This window comes from Mangifera indica, chromosome 5 (genome assembly GCF_011075055.1).
Source record: "Mangifera indica cultivar Alphonso chromosome 5, CATAS_Mindica_2.1, whole genome shotgun sequence".
Classification (NCBI taxonomy): Eukaryota; Viridiplantae; Streptophyta; class Magnoliopsida; order Sapindales; family Anacardiaceae; genus Mangifera; species Mangifera indica.
Genome location: NC_058141.1, coordinates 7,754,599 through 7,764,694, shown reverse-complemented (window position 1 = coordinate 7,764,694; position 10,096 = coordinate 7,754,599).

The window sequence follows — 10,096 nt, the reverse complement described above, 5'->3', positions numbered from 1 at the left end:
ATTCATCTCATATTCCTCCTTTTGTCATTATTTTGTAGCATCTGAATTTTCTTCTTTCTCCTTTCCTTTGTTGCAAGCTTGACATCCATATTTTCCATGGATGCAATAACTTGCTTAATGACAAGTGCAATCAAATTGTAAATTGGCAACACCAAAAAGAGCCAACAAACAAATGCAATCAAATTGCAAATCCTTCAAATAGATCTCAAGGTAGAGCTCTCTTGCACTTGCAATGATTTGTTATACAAGCAACCATAGGAACTCGGAAATTAAGTAAGGGTTTAGCTTGAAAACAAATTCTATAAATCATATCAATGTGAATGAATTAGACATTACATCACTTAAAAATTATGGCTATATTAAATGACTTAGCATATACGTTAAATGTCATCAAGATTGCAATATTAGCAAACTGAAGAACTCATTCAACATAGTTAAATAATTGCATAGGCATAGATCATCAATCAACCTAAAATTTTCAATTCATATAGCTACAATATTTACAAGCATTTTCCTTTACAACTAAAGATATCTTGGAAACTGACTTAGCATAATTTTTTATAAACTTTAGCTCCTGTTTAAGCTTATAATATTTAAGAAGCAAGAAATTCATGTTTTTTTCTCAATGTCTAAGCATACAACTTCCTCATAAACTAGACCATACAACATTTGATCATATTTCAATGTCATATACAAAAGAAAAGCCCATAAATCAAATTGTTCATTCATATTTGAAATCTACAATATAAACAAATTAAAAATGAAGAAGATAAGTAAACAAATATATTGGAATAATGTAGTTAAAAAAATAAGAGGTGAAATTGGCCTGATTGTGGCATTAAGAACATTAAATTTCTCGATTTAAGCACGAAGTATTTCATTGGAGATAGGTAATCAATGTTGTGTTTCCTAAATAAATTAAATTGTCAAATAGAGTAGATTCAATATTAAATAAAGTAAAATTTGAAATTGTGAAGTCCATTACCTATTGCCAAAGTTATATTGTCAATATATTCCTTCACCAATTGTGTGATCTAAAATACTATTTTTATATGTCTAACTCATACATGAAATGTATTTTGTAGATATAAACTTAAAATACTTACAGCTTTACCCAATTTTTATTACAATTTCCTTCTTGTCATCAGTGATCAGTCAAAAGAGATTAAGCTTTCTTAATACAAACCTATCAAGAAACCAAAAAGATATTATTAATTTGAAACAGAAAAAACTATAACAATTAACAAGTATATAAAAATGATAAATAATAAAACAAACCCTGAAGTTTAACCCTTTTTTCATGATCTTCTTACCAAATAGAAAACAAAAATCACCACTATAACACTTATTCCCATTGCACCCACCAAAGTAATGCAAGCCACCAAGAGATTTGCAAATCTTTAGTTAAAAAAACCTATAACAAGCATCAAAACACTCAGAATTGTTGACATCTACCAAAAAACATAATTGTTGACATATACAAAATGGAAACAATGTAAAGTTGGTTTAGTACATTATACATAAAGTTTGGATAAAGGCAAAACAAAACAAAAAAAACTATATTGGATATCAACAAACTTACATCAAAAACTTCCTAAGGGCCCTAAACCCTTTTGCTTCATTGTTATACATTGGTAATATAAACTCAACCTCCCCATCATCTTACAACAAAGTAACAACAGTATAATTTTAATAATTAAGAAAAACCATTTTAGAATAGAAATGAAATATAAACCAAATGAACACAAATTTTGTCAACCTTGTGTGGCATTTTCACTCGATGCAATGCTCTAATCTAGTCACCTCCACAAAGAAGCATATTTACTATTTTCGGTGATAAGGATGATCTACAAGGTTCAATGCTCTCGACCTCGCACTAAATATTTGTTCTAATGCAACAAAAGATATTGGAATGGCTAAAATTTTTGCTGCCATACGAGAAAGAACCTTGTATTTGCTATGATTAGCCTTCCACCACTGTAGAACATTAAAATCGGTAGCTTTAGTTTCTTTAGTTGTTTCTAAGCATCCCTTTCCTAGGTAAACATCCAATTTTGACTTAGAATATGGTTTAGATTCAACTTTCTTGATATGTTGCCTTAATCTTTGCCAACCTTCATTTGTCATAGATTTAGTCTAAGCAGTCTGAGAGATAGATGTAGTATCTAACAAAAATTCCATTAAAAACAAATATTAGGTTTCATAAATATTAGATTTTAATAGAAAATTTTATAATGTTGTAGTTTAATTAACTTAACCTGAACCACCAATTTCCACAACAATGTTGATTGCATCTTTCAAGGCTAAAAGTTGACTATATTGATTATATAATGTTTCCATACTCTTTCTAAAACTTTCAATCTCCACCTTGGCTTGACTTTCACCATATAGACTAGGAAAAGCCAGTTCAATTAGCCTAAACTTGATCCTAGCATAAATTGTAGAAATGAAAAATGTATCAACTTAAAGTTAACACAATTTAGTATTAAAAATAACTATATCGATAATAATTTACTTCCGATCCAATGCACTAGCCACTGTCATAAGCAAATTGACCTCCCCTCAATACTTATCAAACTTTAATCTCATATTGCTTACCATTCGATGAACAAAAGCATTTGGATTAAACTCTTTTTTTCTTAGTATCTCTATGATCCTAAATACTTCTACAAAATATAAATTTGATGTGAGGTAATCTGAACCTGATACAATATTTGATATATCATAAAAAATATATAAGAACTTAGAAACTATTGCTACCATCCTCCACTACTCAATAGTTGGACAATAATTATAGTTTTTATCTCTCAAACGGTATCTAAGAATACATCTTTAAAGATCAAAGCCACATTAAACATTTTATATGTGTTATTCCATCTTGTGAGACAATCTAATATGAGTTTCCTTTCCTTAATACCCAATTGTCGAACAATTTCACTGAAAACTTTTTGATGAGACTCACTGTATTTAATGTATTTAACGTTCTCTCTAACATTCTCTATCACATCCTTTATCTCCTCAATTCCATCTTGTACTAATAGGTTGACAATATGTGTTTTGCACCTAAAATGAAAAAGTCTGCCATCATATAACAATCTTCTTTGAACTCTGAAATCCTTTTTCAACATAGACATACAAGAATCATTTGCGCTAGCATTGTCAACCTTTATAGTATGAACCTACAATAAATACGAGTTGATTAGTACATTAAAATACCAAAATTATCCTTCATCACTTCTATACAAACTCTCACTATTGTACATTTTTCACATCATTCAAACTCTCACTTTCATTTTTACTCAATATTTAATACAGTGGGTTCATTCGAAAGGAAAAAAATTCATATTTTTGAATTCGAATTGAATAAATCAATTCGTGAGAAAAAATATGTATACAAATTTTAACCCAAAACTTAATTTTATTTGTTAAATCATGCTTGTATATTATATAAATGGGGCATTTAGATATTTGATAATATATTAGGGGTTTAAAAGAAATGTTAAAAAATATGGGGGGCATTAATATTAAACAATGATGAAGGTTTTAAATGAAATGTTAGAAAAATATAGGAGCATTTCAATACAAGACAATATATGAGAGTGTTAAAAGAAACGTTAGATAAATATAAGAGTTAAATGAAATATTAGAAAATATGAAGACATTTTGATATTAAACAATATATGAAGGTTTTAAATGAAACGTTAGAAAAATATAGAGATATTTTGATATAAGACAACATATGAGGGTATTAAATAAATATAGGGGTTAAAAGAAATATTAAAAAAATATAGAGACATTTTGATATTAAACCATGTATAAAGGTTGTAAACGAAATATTAAGAAAATATAAAGATATTTTGATACAAGACAATATAAGAGAGTGTTAAATAAAATATTAGATAAATATAAGAGGTTAAATAAAATGTGAAAAAAATATGGGGGTATTTTGATATTAAACAATGTAAGAAGGTTTTAAATAAAATGTTAGGAATATATAGTAGGAATCTCACAAAGGTAATGGCCTAAAAGCAATAGCAAAGCTTTGACTTTGTGACATGTGTCAACTTGAAAACTTAGTTTATGAATACAAACGTCATTTTTACCAATTACTTGGTGGAACGCAAAAGGTTATGAAAAGTACCTTTTTTGCAAAGTTACCACATAAATGGGACAAAGCTTCTAGTGAAGCCTTTAAATTACTTCTAAAAAAGAATTAGATAGTTAATTCTTTTGGAGGAAGGATAAAGGCTACACAGTAACTCATCCAAACAAGATATCTTAATTAAAAGCTTGATAAAGATACCAAAAAGCTTCAATTCAACAATGCTTGTTGTTACAATTTTGATAGAGTCTTAGGATGGTACGACTGTGAAAGATCATCTAAAACTAGTAAACATCAAAATTGAAAAACTCATAAAAGCGAAGCACTTTTCTATGGAAAAGGAGATTTCCTAAACGTTTTAAAACTATGAGAAAGAAACCCATTTTTAATAAAACCAAACTTCTTAATCATGGAAGGTTTATTAGAAAGGTGACGACAAAAGAATGAGGAGCAATGAAATTTTGTGCCACTTGCCCTTTCGGAAAAAATGCTAAAGATTATAATTGTTGTTGGATATATGGTAGCAAAGATCACTATGTGGATAAATTTCCAAATCAAAGCAAAAAGAAAACGAGTCTTAAATTCCTAAATATGAATTTAGAATTTTAGATTTTTGAATATGAACTTATATTTGGATACTAGGTTAACTCGAACGACGAGTCAATCTATGAACTAATTTTGGAATACTCTAACACCTCTGATTCAAAGGATTATTCTTTGAAAGAAAGCTCCAAAAATGAAAAGGGATAAATAAACTTGTCTAAAATAGATAGGGATATCACTTCTCATCAGATTTTTATGAATAGAATTGAAAAATTGAATGAGCAATCAGATATATTCCACAATGATAAGGAACTCATATCTTTGGATAATGAAGTTACTCCTAATTTAGTAGTAAGTTCATCTACAAGTTATGAGAATAGCTCATCAAATCCAAATGAATAGGTAATTTCAAAACTTACACCTCAACAAGTTTTTGGAAGAACCTCCAAATGGATGTTTAAAGCTCATTGGCTAGAAAATATACATGAGAAACCTGTAAGGATAGCTCGCACTCAATCAAATGAAGGAGAAATCATTCTTTCGAATAATGATGGCTATTCAAGGTGCGTGAACTTGTTAAAAAAACCGAAGAACAAGTTTCATTATGTACAACTAGGAGTTGTACAAGTTTGAGTACATAAGCTATTTCGAGGAGGTATGAATGTACCAATCTAAGTAGCATTACTAGGTAGAAGATGGTTAACTTTCAATAAAGCTCTAGTTGGCAGTTTTCATGCCAATTTAGCTTTGGGTGATTCTTATGGCATTATTAAACCAGGATATATGGTAAGCCTAAAGGATCCAAATTTGAAAAGGATTATGACCCTACGAATTCATACATCTGGACTAGAGGATCTATTACACACTAGTGAAGGAATAACTATACAATATTGGATGATTTATCAATTAGTAAATTTGGTTAATTTGATATCACTACATTCTAAAGCCAACATTGAGGTTCATGGACCAGGATCTAACTCGTAATTTCTATTACCCCGTCTATTGTCAATCCAAGGCAATTAACATAGCCTAGGAATTAGGTTTTACGTTTCACTTCACAACCCAACATGGTGAAATTAGAATTAAACCTTCAAGAAATAAAAATCGAGGAAATAAATGATCAAGTAACTTTACCTCCTCCTAGGAGATCATTCTCGATAGGAGATCATTCGTTATTCCCATGATGAAATGCCAAATATACAAGGAAAACATAATATAACCAACGAAGAAACATAAAGTGTTTCTGGTATCTCTCAAAGTACTTCCCAAAGGAAGTAATTAGTTATAAATCTGTACAAATTTCTATATATGAAGACGAAACCCCATCTACGTGAATGATAATGAATTATAAAATTCATTGTCATGCACTAGTACAAGGAACGATAAACATTTGTATTACAACGGAACTCAGTTTTCCATAATATAGGCCATATACAATAGATGTTCCGATAGACACAGGAGTAACAAAGTATATCACTCGAAAGTTTTGTTTTTCACCAGAGATGTGGAAAGAACTTGAAAAGCCAATTATGAACATTGTTGCAAATGAAGGACAAAATATGATCATAGAATATGTCCAAGATGTAACCATATTGTTAAACAAGAAAATTTGTTCTAAGGGAAGTCTTATTACTAGATTACTTAGAAGTAGATTTTATTCTTAGAAACTCATTTTTATGAGGACAAATAGAAGTGAGGCCATTCATCCAAGATAATGATTATATTATTCTTGTAGGATATACAATTACTATTTTAGCGAGGTCTAATCTCTCTAAAGTCAAAAATGGCTTTAGGCCCAAGAAACTACAACCTAAAAAGGAACACATCAAATTCTCTATTAAGCCCAAAGAGAAATGGTGGATCAAATCCTTTGAAAACCATAGGAATGAAATGACATGTCAATTGAGTTTTCAAAAATTTAATCCTCAAACATAAAAACCGGATCGCACGAGGCTCAAACCTCTTGGGTATGCCTTGAGAGCATGGATAAACTAACATGAGGGAATAAAATTTTGAAAAATGATAGTCATGAAAACTCTTGGATTCTTGAAAGAATTAGAGAATTTAAATAGGAACTTTCCCCATGTTTTGATGATTTACCATTAAAATTATAGGAAAGGAAAAAAGTATTTGCTAAAATAAAACAAGGAGATCTCGATGATCAAGTAAAGTCGGAATCTCGTAGATACTCCCTTGATATAAAGGAGAAATTTACAAAGTAAATCTTGAAATTATTATCAAAGGGATTAATTCAAGAAAGTAATAGCTTTCATTCTTTTCCAGCTCTTATGGTAATGAATAGAGTTGAACAAATGAGAGGAAAGGCTAGAATGGTAATCCATTATAAGCTACTAAATAGCAAAACCATCGATGATGCAGACAAAATCCTTAACAAATTAGTTTTGTTAAATAAAGCTAGGTTTGGAAAAATATTTTCATGCTTTGATCTAAAGTCAAAATTTTGGCAAATAAGAATAGTAGAACAAAACATTATTTTAACAACATTCACTTGTCCCAAAGGATTCTTTGAATGGCTGGTGTTGCCATTTGGCTTAAAATAAGCACCTGTTATATTCCAAAGGAAAATAGATAAAGTTTTTTTTTGACTTATCCGATTTCTATGCTATTTATGTAGATGATATACTAGTCTTCAACAAGACTAGGGAAGAACATAAAAATCATCTAGAACAAGTAATCAAAAAATTCCTAAACATGGAATGGTCTTATCTGAATGGAAGATAGACTAGTTCCAAACCAAGATTAAATTCTTAGAGGTTGAATTTGGAGAAGGAGGAATCTAACTCCAAGATTATATTACAAAGAAACTGCTAGAATTTCCTAACAATAACATGCTTAAAGATAAGCATATGTTACAACAATTTCTTGGACTTACAAACCAGATGAAGGAATATATCCCTAATTTGGCCAAGGTAATAAATAGATTAACAAAGAAAGTTAGCCTTAAAGTACCATGGTCATGGACAATAGAGGGTACTAATTGTGTTATCCAAACTAAAAACTTGACTCAAAACCTTACAATATTAACACTAGCAATAGACTCTGACTTTTTGATAATAGAGAATGATGTGTTGAATTATTATTAGGGAGGAGTTCTAAAAGCCAAGGGTATTGATAATATTGAAAGAATAGTTTGGTTTGCATCAAGAAAATTATTACCTGTTGAAATAAACTATTCTATTTATGAAAATGAAGTTTTAGTAGCAAAAGAATGTATTGACCGATTTCGATGATTCGTTATCAGTCAAGAATTTACTTTAAGAACTGATTCTAAATAATTGACCTTATTTATGAAATTGGTTTTAAAGGATGATAAAATGAGATTAATCAGATGTCAAATTTGGTTTGCAAAATATCGCTTTAAGATTGAATTTATAATTGGAAAATCTAATTTTATCGCTGACTTTTTTGTTTAGACCATTATAGAATAATTGACAAGAAGGACCAAACTGAAAAAAGGTTTTCATGCTCAAAATGTAGAGCCCCACTCATCTAAGGTGAAACTGCCCTTCTAGGGAAAATGTAGTAATGCCAAAAAGCCAGGTTCTTTAACTAGCAACTCAAAAGGTAGTGAGCCAAAACCAAGGCAGATAATGAAACTCTACAAATAAAGGATATAAACACTATTTTAAAACATGTTTTTACAACATTACAACAAACAACTATAAATCAGTTACAGAAAGCTATTGTTATTCCATAAAGCTTGATATGTTCTAGGTCTCAACAATCTCTGGATACAGATACTTTTGACAAGCTTAATCCAAAATATCAGAAAGCTACTGTAGCAAGCGTGGTGCTCTTTCCAGAGGAAAAACTTTGAATTTGGAAGCTCTAGTAAAGGGAATTCTATTTCCCATAAGAAGAACTTTCAAAAGAAAGGAGAGGATACTACCAAAAGGTAAGATACTAACTAATGGTAAGATAAAGGGAAAAAAAACTACAAGAAAGAGTAAGCTATGTTGAAAGATTCAAAATTCCTGAAAACTTAATGCTTACAGAAGCCAATAGAGCAATATTAGAAGATCTAGATATTCAATACTGTATAACCCTAGCTATGAGACAAGCCGAAGTAGAACTTGGGTAAACATTGCGAAGGCTAGCCAATTGACTAGCTTGGTTTAAAGTAGATAAGATCTATTACTATTAAAAAGAACTCTCAGGAAGATCTACTTTTTGGAAGCAATTACTTTTAAAGCCAAGACTACTCAAAGATATAGCTGACTTTAAAATGTAATCTCTGGAAATAGTCACTTTAAAAAGACTTATAACACATCTAAAAGAAAAAAACATTGAGAATCTTTGAGAAAGACTCTGTATTTTCAGATAGACTTATAGAATTACATGTTCTATGAAAACTTTTTTGGAAAGAATTGTATGAATCATTTTTGAAGAAAGGATATATAGATGTAATGGAGATTGATCTCCAGGAAGCGATGGTGAACCCTGAAATACCAGATGTGGTCAAACAAGCACTTTGTATATTTGACAAAAGAATACATACATTTACGTGTATTATTACTTCTTTGGTTTAGGAGGATGATAATGTTCAACCTATATAAATCTGGGAATTTGTTGTAGGAGAGCCATGGTATAATGTAATGGTTCGTAAAAACGTCTTAATATGATAGTCAACACTTCAACAACTTCATGAACTTAATAAAGAGGATGGGTTTTGGACAAAGATACATATAAGCAAACTGTTGATGGTCCAAGCTAGGTTTGAAGAACTCTTAAGGAAAGATGAAATAGTTCACATTGATATAGGGATAATAATCATCTTATCAAAAAAATATGCAAGAGTTGCAGACTTTCTGTTCAAGGAAAATCAAGCCCAAATACAAGATATGGCTAAAAGGTTTAAACCCTATAATATCTCAAACCAGACCCTGATTGAAATACAAAAGGATATACTTTGACTTATTATTACTCAAAAGGTTGAAAACCAAGCCCAAACTGAGAAAGAAGGAACCTTTGGAGACTTCATGGACTCATTGGATTGACAAATAAAATGATCCCAAGAAAAGGGAGATCTGCTCAACCCAAACTAAAAAAACAGCACATGTAAACGCAATACGTATCAAATATGTGATAGACAAGTGGAAAGCAAAAACAAAAGATCAACAGAGGAGATATTATCGACACTCTAAAGATCAACAATTAATAAAGCACCACTTGGATTATACTGCTATAAAATATGTAAAAAGTGATTGACATATGGGAGACTTAGACCCTAATGATCAGGACATGTGGTTGTTAGTTTGCGTTAGCTAGAAACAACCAAGTATAATTATTAATGCTTTTACTGTTTAAGAATATGTTGTTAATGGATTCAAGGATGTCTGAAATCCGGAAGTCTCTCTCTCTTCTATAAATAAAAGAGACTTAGTTAATGTTTGTAAGAGTGATAAGTATTACAAAGAGTGAATATACAAA